Source organism: Pseudopodoces humilis, chromosome 1 (assembly GCF_049639895.1).
Source record: "Pseudopodoces humilis isolate 2021_Gansu_Grassland_sample_001 chromosome 1, ASM4963989v1, whole genome shotgun sequence".
NCBI classification, from domain to species: domain Eukaryota; kingdom Metazoa; phylum Chordata; class Aves; order Passeriformes; family Paridae; genus Pseudopodoces; species Pseudopodoces humilis.
Genome location: NC_142200.1, coordinates 123638481 through 123653710, shown reverse-complemented (window position 1 = coordinate 123653710; position 15230 = coordinate 123638481). Strand labels below are relative to the sequence as shown.

At 35.1% G+C, this 15230-nt stretch overlaps 1 protein-coding gene across 7 annotated transcripts in view; it reads right to left on the bottom strand.

Moving 5' to 3' along the window:
• Window positions 1–15230, bottom strand: part of DGKB (diacylglycerol kinase beta) — a 407361-nt gene that overhangs the window by 355919 nt on the left and 36212 nt on the right. For all 7 annotated transcript variants that reach the window (XM_088052622.1, XM_088052624.1, XM_088052617.1 and 4 more), the window contains one exon: window positions 3668–3730. The gene's annotated coding sequence lies outside the window, so the exon portion shown is untranslated. The remainder of the gene's footprint in view (window positions 1–3667; window positions 3731–15230) is intronic.

Sequence of the window (15230 nt, the reverse complement as noted above, 5' to 3'; positions counted from 1 at the left end):
CTCTCTCAGGAGAGTACTCTTTCAGTTACTGTGAGGCCTGTTCCAAGGTCTTCCTGGAACCTTCTCCAGGCTGAAAAACCCAAACTCCCCCAGGCTGTAGTCATAGGAGAGGTGCTCCAGCCCTCCGGTCATTAAAGATAATCACATGAAAGAACAACATGAATAGTATGAACAATTTAAAAATCTCCTAATATTAAGAGGTGGGGTGGGGTTGGGTAAATAAAATATAGTCAAAAACTCAAGTTTTGTAAAGAATGAGAAATAATTCATACAAGTAAAACTGAGAACTGAGGAATAACCCAAATGTGTGGAGACACTATTCTAAAAAGTCATAGAGAGGTTGCCAGCAGAAATCCACAGAGATACTGTTGAGCATTTTCATAAAAGTCTCAGTAGTAAGGTGATAATGTGGTTGGTGACAATAAATCAGTCATGATTGTAAAGGGAAAAACTTATAACAAGGAATTGCAAAAGTAGCTGAAAAATAATGAATGAATTAGCAAAACAAACAAAAAAAAGGGAGAGATTTTACAGTTAAACATTAGGATGCATACTGAGAACTCCTTTGTAGAAAGTATACATTATAATAAGAATTTTTCAAAGCCTGATTAGGAAGAAAGGGAAGCTACCAACTTACTACTGGAATTTTTTGTTTCAGATTTCATTCAAAAGGGACGGCTCAGCTGAGTAATTAGCAAGTTACAGGCTACTGGAACCAATTCAGGAATGAACTGAAATAAGGTTAGCATTTCATCTTTCCTCTGAGAAAACAGAGGACAGCAGGATCAAAAGATGTAAACAGCTGTGCTTAAATTTGAAAAAATAGAATAGAAGGATCCAGAGAACAGCAATCAGCCTAATTCCAATTCTCACAGAAATGATGGAATAGCTGTCTTTGGGTAAAGACTACAGACAATCTAGAGCAGATATCCACTTGGCAAGAGAAAACTTCTGTCATCTACTTCCTCACAGTGAACAGGCCTTACTGATAGATGGAAGGGGTAGATATAATACACATTAATTGGCTTAATGCATTTGCCAGTTTTATGTACCATATTCATAAATAAACTAAGAATTAAATAATCTGGATTATACTACTGTAACTGCAGTGCACCATGAGTGTGAAGCTATAATTAGAGCAGTTACTGCCTGTCAAGCTGGAAGGAAATACTGAGTGGGATTTCACAGGGTCTGTCCTGGATCCAGTATTATTCAATATTTTCATTAAGGATCTGGATGATGGAATAGAGAGTACATTTATTAAATTTGCAGACAATACTAAGCTGAAAGCATCTGCAAGCACTTTACTGAATAGGATTTGAATTGAAAGTAACCTTGACAAATTGAAAAAGTAATCTAAAATAAAAAAGTAAATTAAAAAAAAGAGCAAGAAAAAGATTCAGTTCAATAAAGTACAAAGTATAACACATAGGAATAATCTCCAGTTGGGAAAATACAAGAGGAGGAACAACTGACTATGCATTAGATTTAAAGAGGGTAATGTACCATAGGGACACTAAGAGTCAAGAATATTGTACTTTATATGCAGAGTCATTTGATATAGGAAATGTTGACTAATCTTATTTGACATGAGTGCATTCAATCTCAACAATTGCCACGGTCAAAGCAGCCTGTTTAGATAAAGTGCTGCATGAAATAGCTACGTCAGAATTTTTTAATGGGAAAAAATAAAGGACATCATCTTGCCTTTTGGACTGCTTGAAAAATTAGAAGTAGTATTTGCCTCACAGTGAGGCAAATACATGCTTTCACAATTTGAAAGCAGGTAGTCTTTGCAATGTTCTGTGCCAATTGCTTTAAAAGTTAAAGCACTGCTGTTTCTTCACGTAGGAGAAGTATACAAACTAAACTGAAGGTGTTGAACAGTACCTATAAAACAGTTGACCACAAAGATTACAGTTTTTGATTAAGTATGAAGCACCCCAGGGAGTTCTGTACCAAATAAAGCTATAAATGAAAAACACATTTGAATAATGGAAGTTACTTTCCAATTTTGTTAGGAAGGTGGGGTTTTTTTCTGTATTTTCCCAAATGAGGATCTGCATCCATAATATGCATTTCTAATGCTATTTGTATTGTATAGCTAACTCACACAGACCCCATAAATTGTTAATATTTATGGATTCATAGAAACAATAGTTTTCCTTTTCTATTAACCTTTGTATAATATAGCTTACGAAGATCTGGGTCATCTAAAAGATGGGGAATAAATAGCTGCATTTGAAGATTCAGAGAGAGTAATGAACTTTGAAGAGGAATCAAAAACGACATACTATTGTAACATTTGTAAGCAGAATCAATGTAGGACACATGCAGTAATTATTCTATGCAATGCTCACCAATATTTTTTGCAGTTATCACTGTGCCTATTTTCACAAGTCTATCAAATACATTTGTGAAAGATAGATATTCATATTTGCAGTCTTTGGGACCTGACTGACCAGAAATTATATTCACTGGCAAAAATAATAAGAAACAAAAAAATCAGTAAGTTTTCAGAAAATTTCTAGAAGATCAGTTATTTTTTATGCATCATCTAAAGAGCTGTTGAAATAATTAGAACAAATGAAAGTTCCTTGCATCCCTATCATTACTATTATTAAAATATCATTTAGTCCTCACTATCTAAGTTATATACTTATTTCCACTTCATCCTGCTTGGGCAATGAAATCAGAAAAAATAACACACTTAAAAATTGGTGATTTTTGATGTAGAGCCTCTGCTGTGGAATGTGAGGCAGCCTATAGTTCAGTCTATCAGTTATGTGTATTATCATGTGTAGTGAGTAAGGGAAGACATGTTCCAGTTAGTAGTTATAAGCACTGACATGGGACAAAGCTGCTATTTCACTCCAGTTGATTTGGGAGCCATTATAGTCATAATTTGAAATTGATTACACCATCCATGTTTGTATGACTATGAAGTCTTTTCCTTACTTCTTGCTCCCTATGGAGTTATGGATTCAGTCAGAAGGTGATAAAAAATTGTGGAGCAAATACACTGTTCTTAAAACCAGAAAACACCAAAGCATACATAATACTGTAAAAATAATGTCAGTTACCTTTAGACAAATGTAGAGCTTTTAATGGAATGAGTCTAGTAGTAAAGCCCAACTCAGCATGGAAATGTCTGAATTCAATTTTAATGATAATCATATTAATTGGAAAGGAAGTTGAGGAAGTGACTTAGATTCTAAAAAGCTCCTGTTGATTTTAATGGTGGTGGTAAATCAGAAATTTCATTACTTTCTGATTCTACCTAAAAAAAGGAAGAGAAAAAATAATTCAGAAACAAGAGCTTCTTGTCTAGTAGAAAATGCACTGAGAGACAGAAATCTTTCCAAAGCACTTAACTGCTGTCATTTCTTAATTAGGGAAATATAATTTCATTATTTACCTTAAATAACCACTCTGGTTAAAATATTATATTTCAGTATATTTGCATTTTTATAAAAATAAACACGTATCACCTGCTACAGTGAGGCATTGCTGCAAATTCTATTATTCATGCTTATTTAATGAAAAAAAGAAAATTAGTGATACATTCTGTGAAGTACTGCTTTAATCTTCTAAACTTGTTGTCAGGATGAGGCATGGTGATGTTAAAATTAATTTTATACATTCTAAGAATGACAAAAAAGGTCACCTTTTCTGGCTCTTCTCGTGGTGAAGAAACAGGTTTTTTTCTGCTCTTTTCTTGAGATCCAGACTGAAATTAAAAAAGAAGATATGAGACAAACAGGTCTTTTTGACAGTTATTTACAAAGATATGGGAAATTCCTCTTCAGCTTTCATACCAGACTTTAGACACATTTAATTTTTAATTGTTATTAATTAATTAGATACAAATAAGATTTTTGCCAAATAGCCTCAGAAGTAGATAAATATAGGGAAGGCATCATAAGCCAGCACATACCAGACATTTAATGTATCACTGGAGTGGAAGAAGTTGTTTTCTAAAGCAGAAGAACTGACACTGATGATTATTTTAAGGAAGTGCCATTTTCCAGTAGCATTTGATATTCTCATGGAATATTTTATTCAAAGTACACACAGCAAAGGACACTGGTTCATAAAAAAGAATCTCAGGTACAAGTCCTGTAAAAGAACTCAGATGAAGGATAAGAGATATCCCTGTTTCAGTTACTTTCTGAATGACACTGATTGTACAGGTCTTCCTACACAAAAAATAGTGAAATCAAGAGGGATAACATTTTCTTGGGGTTCTATCTAAAAATCCACTCTTCTTGAAATAACCTAACTTTGGCCTTCCATGACATTTTGCCCTCAAGCCATTCCAGGATGGAGAATTACCTGGAATATGAGATATTTCTAATGTGAGAGATTAGCATACTCTAATAGCTGACCTTTACTTATCCATTCATTAAATTTCTCTTAATCATTACAGTGTTTACAATGAAAATTATTCTTCTGTATGTAAATGAACTGAAGAAACAGCACCTCCTGACTTTCTGCCCAGATGTTAACATGGTAAAATCTTTCATTTATTCATGGCAACAGTTATTTTTAGAATAGGCAAATAAGATTGCAGTGATTCCAAGTCACGATCAAATTCTCATATTTCTTTTTTTTTTACTTCTAAGAAGTTACAATTCATACAACCCACTCACTGCCATTTACCATCATTAATGATTCCAGCAACAGTGAAAAACTAAAAATTATCTCCAAGCCAAAAGCAGCTGCCAAGGTTCAAAATCACTAAAAATTCTTTCACTAGAACTTTCATGCCTAAACATGGATTTAAAAGTTTACCAAGTGTGAGCATCTTTCTGCCAAACTGTCTGTATTGGTCAAAATGGATTGGTATTTAATATGGTGGTACACATGGGAACTAGGAACATACTTCAGAGAATTTATCAGCATCTTTACTGCCTGTCCCTTGTCATAAGCACAGGCTTCACAATGGAACATGCCATTTTCCACGTTGTAGAGTATGGCATGATCATATGTAATGTTGCCCCCCAACCCCAGCAACAATATAACGTTTGGAACTGCCTCTTGGAAATGATGATATAAAAAAATTTACAAGTATTAACAGGAAAAGGAAAATGAAGCCGAAGTAAGTCTGGGTACCATTTCCTTCCAGCACAATTGTACTTCTCTGAAGCCATTGAACCAGGTATCATCAAAAGAAAATGTCAGAGACTCTCAAAAGCAAGAGAAAGACAATTCTAGAGATTATTGAATCATGTCCTATTTATAGAAATCTAACCTTTTCAGCCCCAAAGAAAAGCAAACAGAAAAATGGAGTCGTGTCATAGATCCAAGTCCCAAATTACAGTAATTTTGTACTGTTATTGTATTTTGCTAATCACAGAGACTCAGCAAAATGCTAAGTGAGTCACCATTAGTATGAGCAACCTCTCATAGTTGGTAAATACAGCCACCGTACTTAAATATTCTGAAAAAATAGAAAATGTGGGAAAAAAAATCCAAAAAGTTTTTTGCACTGTATGTACTTTTTTATCTTTGTACATAGACAACATAATTTTTCAAACTAGTTGTTTAAATAACAAGCTCGACTTTGGATAATATCTGGGGGACCAAGGGAGGGAGGGAGAAAAAAGTAAATTCTGCAATTTCAGAATCAACCAATTATAATAGCAAATTCCTGCCCTAATTTACAACTAATCTAGGAAAAAAAAAAAAAAGCATCACAGACAAGAAATGAAGTGCAAGATGTACATGACTACATGAAGCTGTAAGTCCAGGTATACAGTCAATCTGAATTCCATGTGAATGAAAATGAAGCCAGGTTATGCAGTAGAACAAAGAAATCCAGAAAGCATAAACTTTTGCATAACCTAATTCCAACTGGCAGCAAAAACTCTGAAAACCTTTCCATCCTTGGATCTAGCATCCACTGAAACAGAAGTGAGCTGATTTTGGTTCTGGATTCTTTCCAAGGCTTCAAAAGATAAATTATACTACAGGACCTGTTTTTAATTGCCTAGCCAAAGTATAGAATGAGGTATTCTGTACCTCAGAATGACAATCTCCTCCAAAACAAAAAGTTACCTTTAATAGTTCTTCTCCATTATATTCCTAATCTTCAACATAGTTCTTTAAATTAGTATTATATCTGTCTTAAAATAAAAAAGTGGGAAGATTTGATATCTCTCTCCTACCCCAAAACTGAGTGCAGGTTTCCATGTCTGTGATTGCAAATAAATCACCACTATTTCACACACAGAGAATTGGTTTTGAAATTCAGTCCCTCTTACATTTCACCATATTATTGAAATTACCACCATATTCAATGGGCTCACAGCTATAGCCCTTTTATAGCAAAAATAGGTGTCTTTAAAAGAGTGCCTAAGACTCACCCCATATATTGAATTAAATCACTCTAAGGATTAGATAGTGCCAGCTATCTCTAAATTTTAGGTGGAAAAGGGTTAGCTGTATAAAACTATTAAGTCATGGCATAAGCTTCTTTACAAGAGCCTCACTAAGCTATAACTGCGATGTGACAAGGAAAACATGCTTCTGTTCTCAGTTCAGAGTTAAATGTGTATATATTATTTTCTATTTTAGCAATTTAGTCTTCATCTCTCATAATTCAGTGGTGTCATTTCCAAATAAAGAATACATTTATTGGTTTGCTGAACCAAGATCTTGCCACCTGATAGCAGGACAGCATTATGATTTCCAGCACTGCCTGCTTGGCAGGAATGATAGCACACAGGAGATATAAAAGCAGGTATTGTAGGTGTTAATGACACTGGGATTCTAGCCCTGGTCTCTTAAGAAATGCAACAATATAACAAATGTAAAATATTTTTCAATAAACTTGTGATTTTCAAATTTTAAGAGTGGAACGGCTAGGATATGAATTCTGTCCTATCATGGTATGATTTCAAAACCATCTTGGAAATTTCTTGTGTTGGAATACTTACATGAATCAAGACTCTGTGGAAAAGGAAAAATATGGATTTTGATCTCCACACTATTCTACACTATCAGAAGCTAATTACAGTCTAGAGGAATTTATATTACCATCATCAAATTGCCAAGAATTGATGCATACAATTCACTAAATCAACCTGGTTTCTCACTCAAAGACTGAAAAACAACATTTTTCACCAAGTGGAACATGTTTGTGTGAGGAATTCCTGTGACATGAGTGAAACCGCTCACGTTCTCACCTGTGTACATAAATTTTGAACAAAATATCCTTTGGAAAATTTGTAACCCTTTAATTTGTTATTACAAACCTATGAAAAAGGCTTTCATACTGGCACAAGAAAACCTATCTATTAGAATTAGAACCACTCTAACTATTAGAAATTGTTTTTATCACTTGACTACATGATGTGAAGCTCACTCATTTGTCATTTTCCTCACATTCCAAACTTCTTATTTAACCTATTTGTTCAGTCTTTTAAATTCATATGCACTGGAATAGCATTTAATGCATTTGAAATAAACTACATTACCACATGTAAGTTTATATTGTTGATAAGCATCTTCAAAATCTGTCTGCTAACCTTCTTCCTCAGTTAGTTGCAAGAGATAAGCAATGGCAGAGGCTCAATCACCTGGGTTGTCCTCATGGGCTGCATTTTTGTCTGAGTACAGGGGAGGCTATGGTAGCATGTTATAAACTCCTAAATTCTTAAGGTGATATAAACCATGAGGAGGGGAGGGGAGGGGAGGGGAGGGGAGGGGAGGGGAGGGGAGGGGAGGGGAGGAGAGGGGGAGGGGAGGGGAGGGGAGGGGAGGGGAGGGGAGGGGAGGGGAGGGGAGGGGAGGGGAGGGGAGGGGAGGGGAGGGGAGGGGAGGGGAGGGGAGGGGAGGGGAGGGGAGGGGAGGGGAGGGGAGGGGAGGGGGGGGAGGGGAGGGAGGGGAGGGGAGGGGGGGAGGGGAGGGGAGGGGGGGGGGGGGGGGGGAGGGGGGGGGGGGGGAGGGAGGGGGGGGGAGGGGGGGGGAGGGGAGGGGAGGGGAGGGGGAGGGAAGGGAAGGGAAGGGAAGGGAAGGGAAGGGAAGGGAAGGGAAGGGAAGGGAAGGGAAGGGAAGGGAAGGGAAGGGAAGGGAAGGGAAGGGAAGGGAAGGGAAGGGAAGGGAAGGGAAGGGAAGGGAAGGGAAGGGAAGGGAAGGGAAGGGAAGGGAAGGGAAGGGAAGGGAAGGGAAGGGAACTCAGTCATTAAAACTGCCTCTGCAACTATTCATTTCAAATATTCATCAAGACATATGACCTTAGCTATAACAACATTATATCCTACAAATGCTTACAGAAGTCAGGAACTTAAGAGTTTAAGCCTGATACTGAACTTAACATTATAAGGAAAGTATTAGCAACTACATATGAAAATAGTTTCAGTTAAAAAAAAAAAGTTATATTAAATGATTCTACTCTGGTTTTAAGCAATAAATAAACTTTTTATTGCATTTGTAAGCAGTTCAGGTTTAAAAACAAGACATATCATAGAACTCTATGTAGTATTTAGGTCTGTCTGTGCCCTGAAATCTTCAGCAATGGTTAATATAACATGAGAAACAAGCATATCAAGTTATTTTTTCTGAATTCCAGCTGACTACCTGTAATCAAAAAATTTCCTTACAGTAGTGTAAAGTACCTATACAGCAGGATTAATCTAATGAGTCATATACTATGCAATTATTTATAGAAAATTGTTTCTGTAATTATAAGTGATATGATAGTAAATACACTGAAATAGCTTTCCATAACCCATTATCATTAATTAAAGATATAAATAAATTAGAATACTAATATGTCCTTTAGTTTAATTTAAAAATATACTCAGTGTGAGTAAATGCTTATATATAAATATATATTTTAGCAGCTATCAAAGCCACAGTAATTCTTTTTTCCAGTCACTGCTGTAATTTTAGTTAAGAATAACTGTCAAAATAATAATCAGAGAACCAATTAATCCAAAATTTCTAATGAGAGACAACTCATTGGAGTCTTCTCCACTGCTCTCTCTTGAAATCTCATTTACATATTAGATCGATACCATGGGATGACACAGTTCATCCATATTTCACACAATACTCTCAGTCAAACTCCTGTTAAAAGCCTCTATAATTTTGACAGAAAGAAAGAAGCCATGTAGAAAGAATGCTTCTATAATTGCACTCAACAACCAATCTGACTCCACTGTTTGTCAGACAAGACAAAACTGGCATTCATTTTTCACCTTGTCAAGTTTCTAGCCTTCACTGGTACTTAACAAACAATACACACAGCTGTATAAACATACTTCATAAAATGGATGTGCAGAAGTTTCCAAAATAATGGGAGCCAAAGTTAGTGTGGTATTGACACATAATTTATTTTCCTTCTTCCTCTAATTTTGTGTTTCTCTACAAACACTCTAGTTACAGTGATGATAGAAAATAGTCTACATAATACTGTAAAAAACACTGGGAAGAACAGCTTGTGTAATAACTAAAAAGAAAAATCTTTCTCAAAAGCGAGGATAAATAAAGAAATGCATCAAGAACGTATAATTCTCAAAATATCAGCTTTTGAAAGGTGAAGCAATTAAATACCACAATTGAACACCTCAATTAAGGTTCTTCAGGACTGAAATATTGTTTCTCATGTCTACCAATCTTTGGTGAAGTTAATAAACAGCTAACATTCAACCCATTTTTTCTACAAGAACGTCAAAACATTTTTAACTAGGAGACGCTACCAAATGAATTTTTGTTAGCTCTTTGAGATAACATTTTGACACAAAAGCAGAAGCAGCTTTGGAAGCTATCAAAAGCATCTGTGAAGATATTTTTGATGCTATCAATCACAATCAATCAATTTTAAAAAAAGTCTAACATCCTTCAGTTAGATAAGAAGAGAGAAATATGTAGTTGGTGATATGATTGCTACTGGACACTGAATAGCAAACTGCCACACAATTTCACAACTATTAAGGAAACGAGAACTTCATGTAGGCAAAGAAAACATTAGTATTCCTTTGATAGTGTTTTCCTCCCTTTCAGTGGTTTTGTCTGACAAGGTTGCAGACAGAATACAATGTCTCTCAGACCTGTCAACCCCGAAAAGCAACTGCAGTGACAGCCATCATCAAAAATTGACTTTTCTATTATACGAGGGCCTTATTTTTTCACTTTGAATGAAGTGGTTTTATACCTGTAAAATTTTAAAAGGAATTCACTATATAACTTGCTGTTTGTGCTATTCAGAACATACAAATCAGCCTTTTCTTTTACAAGGTATACATCTTGAATAAAAATATAAAGATTTCTCACTGGGAGAGCATAGTCTAAGACAGAGAATCTGACATTAAAACCAAGGTGCTCTGATGCTCTTTTTTGGGCCTTTGAGCTGTTTGCCAGTGCTTCATTCCTCTTTTTGCTGTCTCTCCAGTTTTCTAATCTCTTTTGCCTCACATATTTCAACCATTAGTATTTCTCACACTGAAGTTAACATGAGGATAAAATATACAGTATCAGCAGGAAGATTAAAGCTCTTAAAGCATAAAGTAAGATGTTACAGAGATCAACTGTTTCTGTATTCTGAGGCCCAAAGCCAGCTGAAGAAAATAGTCTGATTGCAAAAATCATAATGCTACACTTGTTTTGAACATTTCTTCCTCTCCATAAAACCAGTAAAATTTAAAACTTTTCCCTCTGATTCTCCTTGTAGTGACCAGGAGTCTAATTTTCCAGTGCCAGCAGTGTCAACACTGCAGAGAGTGTGCTCAGAGGCTGTCCATCAGCCCAGTTGGTGACAAGATGTGGGAAAAGGCAAGTTTATCTTCGCTGGACTCTGCCTATACTTACAGGGACACATAGCTGTTATAAACAGCCAAATTATTTTGAGCACTCATTTAGCTTCCAGAATAAAAAAATTTAATGTAAAGATTTTCTCTGCTGCAAGACTGATTTAGATTTTTTTTTCACTTTTAAGGGATATTTCTTTGGAATGCTTAACATTTTTTCAGGGAATTCTTCCTTTGATTCAGAGAATTATGCACTATACCAAAATGCACAACCAGAAAAATATCTGGTTTTACCACAATGCAATCAGCAACAGACACCTTAAATTACATAGACTTAGACTCCAAATCTTAATTTTTCCTGTTAAATAACATATTTTAATCTAAAAGAACAGAAACATTTTTCACTTTACAGTATCTATTTAGTGCTGACTACACCCAGACTGCTCTGTATGTCAGAGACACTGAAGTCATCTTTGTTTATTTGCAGTACACATGCATCCACATAAGTGTATAACTTTAAAAAGTCACATACATCTTCAGGGAAAACTATTAATTGCTGCCTGAGAATAGCATAAAACATGTTTGTAGAGGAGAGAAATTCCTATTCATTTATTATACCATTTTATCCCTCAGATGCTCATGGAGTACAGGACTATAGAGCTGCATATTACTGTGGCTAACACACAGTATTTAGATTTAGAGCCCTTTAATTTTCTCTCATCAATATTTGGAGAAAAGTGGATTGCAGTTCTATGCAATGACAAATAGTGAATCTAATTTCAGATTGTTTTTCACAGCTCTTTGTGTTTAATGAAATAATTCACTTGTTAAAGCTACAGATGCACAAACACTATTGAAAATCTCTCTCTATTGTTTGCTCTGTTTGTAAAAAAAAAAACCCTAAAACCTAAGGGACTATTCAAGAATCCTGTATATTTACCTGGCCTATGTATGAATGTGCTATAAAAATATTGAACTTGTTCCAATTCTTCAACAATAGCTATTCTGGAAATGAACACTCTCCCAAAATAATGTTACTGCATCCTGTATAGTTTTTGAGGATAAATTTTCAGTATCTTTCTAGAAGTTTTTTTTAATTGAAATCCTGTACAAAACTTCTATAGATAATGTTTTGGATTAAATGTTAAAAAGAAAAAGGTTTCATGACCTCTATGCCTTGAAAAACAATAGAACATTTAAATTTACCTCTAAATATTACTAAGGTTCTATGGTCTTTCTTCTTGTACCTTTTTTCTCTTTTCTAATTTACACAATTTCTCTCTGAAGAAATACCTTGATTAAAATGTCTCAAGTATGTATGTGATTGATTCACCTTTAATGACAACTTTCATTGCACTGTGTGAGATCTGAAATTCTTGTCAGAAAGTGTTTCTTCCTCTTTCCTCTATACGGGGTTAAATTTATCTACTCTAGGAGCATAACACAACACAAAATCCAGAAGTGCAGGGTAGCTGAGACAAGGAGGCACCCCTGGAGATCATCTAGCCCAACATCTTGTTGAAACAGGATTGATGAAGCTATGATAGGTTACTGAAGGCTGTGTCCAGTGGGATTTTGGCTATCTCTGAAGATGGAGATGCCACAAACTCCCTCGTTAAGCCATACCAGTGTTTGACAACCCTCAGAGGAAAGAATCTTAAACAGAATTTCTGCTATTTCAGTTGTGTCCATTGCACCTTGATGTAGGACGGTTATGTCCCTAAGCACTTCAAGTCATATTACTGCCTTTTTAAAGCTTTTTATCTCCATCAGAATCAGCCTAAAGCTGTTTAGGATCTAAACACTATGCAGTTAAGCCCCTTAGAAATATACCCAGTATGGTCTGGCCTTGGTGAAGTTACTTTACAACATTCAGCTAAGAAAATACAAAAGGAGGGTTTAACTTCAATCTTTCACAGCAGCTTAGCATTAAGAGAACTAACTTTCCTAAAAGAAAACTCTAAAAACCATTTAGGCTCAAGGCAGTCTTCCCACAGTGCCACCCTACTCTGTGCAAAAGTCCACTTTTTCCTTGCTTGGAACTGGATCACAGTGCCACCAAAAATAAGTATTCAAATATTGTTAATTCCATTGCAACCACTAGATGCACTGATAATTACCACATATATTCACACTTAACTGTGCTTAAAACTTGGGGGCAGGGAGTGGTTTGTGTTTATTTTCTTACATTTTGAACTGCTGCACATTTACTATTATATCCAGGTTGCATACTGGTGGAGCTTCTAGCCATCAAATCTAGAGCATCAGCAAGGTTTACAAACTGAACACACTGCAAAATCTAAGCTGTTAACATCAATCCACATATTCTGTCATAATGAAATTAATATAAATGCAAAACATGAGGGGAAACAACTGACTGGATCTGACAACAGTGCCTATGGTAAACAATGTTTCCTCAAGTTCACTCAAGTTTTGCTTACTTTTATTTTTCTGTGCTTCATGGTTTAAGCTGTCAAGATGTTAACTATTCATGCTGGCAGACAGCAACACCTGAAGATATTCCAAAATCAACTGTGAAGGAGGATGTTGTATGTTTTTCTTTCTCTGAATTGAAAGGGGGTTTTTAGGTTTATTTGTACTACTAATTTTCATCTCAATGGCTATTTTATCAATATAACCTCCTAAATCAAAATAAAATAAAGCAAACCTGCTCTTCCCTTTGTAAATTTTATGAACCAAAAACCCCCCTCAAAACTTCGGCCACTGTTAAAATACAATCTAATGAATATCAATCAGATTTATTTTACTTTTCTTTGTAGATGGCTGACATTTTAAAAATGTGGTTTTATCATTGTCTTTAAGACCCTATGTTTCAAAAACAAAAGCCCATGTATCATGTCAAGCTATTGTAATTTTGTGCATATGCTTTACAATCAGAATTCATCAAATTAAAGGCTCTATGTATTTCACAGATTTTATAGTCCATATTTAAACTATATTCTGCCAATTAATTAAATTTCAAAGATTCTTCCAACATTCCTTTATCACCATAATTTCTGTAGAAAAAGAAAGATTTCTTTAAGTGTAATAAAACCATAAAATTCCTTTTTTTATATCAGGGTCAATGCAACCTCAAAATTCTCAAATATCTGTATAAGTGTATTTCTGAGTGATATTTTTACCTTTTTTCTTTTATGCTCTTCCATTTGATACTACTTTTACCCTTTTATTTTCCTCTTACCAACACATTTTGAGGCTTATCAATTTCTTGTGAGCAAGAACTTGCCAAAAGAAACAGCACAATTAAAAATTGTATACAGTTTTAGAGAAGTTTTAGAGAAGATATATTGACTATGTCATGGTAGCGCAAACCTTTACAAGATTTAGTTTTCCATTTTCTAACTGAAAGGATATTTAGTCATGCATATATGAGAATAATTTCTAGTTTTAAACTCCCATCAAGTTTTTATTGACTTACATCATATTTTTGAGATACTTTAAAGCCTTTCAATTTGATGTCAAGATTATTTATCTGGTGCTTTTGCAGTGTATTTTTCTTTTTCAAAGGTGAAAAGTACTTTATTTATTAATTTATTAATAAATTAATTTATTATTTATTTATTATTTATTTAATTTATTATTTAATTTATTTTATTATTATTTATTTATATTTATTTATTTATTATTAGAGGTTTTTCCCTAATTAATTTACTTAATCCAGCTGCATCCCTTCATGCAATTTTTAGAATTTTATTTAATCTCTAAACATTGACATTCACCTGTCACAAAGAATGTATTACATTCCACATTAATACACATTCAACCCACTTTTATTCTCTCTGCTTTTGCAGCAGAAGAGGGAAGCTCAGAACCCTCTGAAAGACACCTGTCAATTCAGGTAAGTCATACTCCAGTCAAAACTCCCATGTCAAAACAGGTTTTCCTACAAATTTATTTTTGGATTTCACTGAAATTTCATGAAATAATGTTGACAAAAGACAGCAAGACAGAGAGAGTGCTGTAATCCCATAATCTTGTAATTGCCAAGATCCTTACTTTTGCAAAGGTCTGCTTGGAAGAAGTTCTGGACGTGCACCCATTAAGAGCCGCAAAGCCACTTCACTGCAGCAGTCACTGGAGCTGCTACAGCCCTTTCTTCAGCCAGGCAGCATTTGAGGGCAACACAGCCAACATCTGCAATGTCTGGAGGCTTCCTTAACAAAGGTCAGCTCTCCAAGGAGACTACTCTGTGTGATACCAGCTCAGAGGATTGGGAAACTTTCCAGCAGCGATGCCCATGGGAAGCAGGAGGGATGCCAAACCAGATCAGAAGTTACCAGTATTTACCGGTTTCAAGTAAAGTCTTCACTACATTATATAGCTTTTTTTGCCCACAGATTATATACAGGATTAAAACAATGCCATTCTGTCAATTATTTAGTTAAAAGGAACAGTCTGTTCCTTTTAACATGACATAATGCAAGTCTTAAGGAAAAATGGCAAAGGTTAACTCTT